A 303-nucleotide genomic window follows, 5' to 3' on the forward strand; every position below is an offset into this window, starting at 1 on the left:
TAAAAGCCTGTGGTCACTCAGGGACACACATTTCAACCTGCTTGAGGCATGTGTGCCCCATCCAAATGCCTCTCACAGTAACAAATCCAGTATCAGGCTTTACCAGAAATAAAACCAAAATGCAATCTGACTATTGTACTCATCAATACAACAGGGCTGGAGATCAGAAAAGGTGGGCAGCATGTGTACTCCTCTGCATGACAGCTCCTGGTAAAGTTTGCATGTGAAGGGGACCTCAGCTGTTGAAGCAGAAGTATCAGCAGCAATGTCACAAGGAAATCCCAGTATACAGGTCAGGCTTCT

This window comes from Caloenas nicobarica, chromosome 3 (assembly GCF_036013445.1).
Source record: "Caloenas nicobarica isolate bCalNic1 chromosome 3, bCalNic1.hap1, whole genome shotgun sequence".
Classification (NCBI taxonomy): Eukaryota; Metazoa; Chordata; class Aves; order Columbiformes; family Columbidae; genus Caloenas; species Caloenas nicobarica.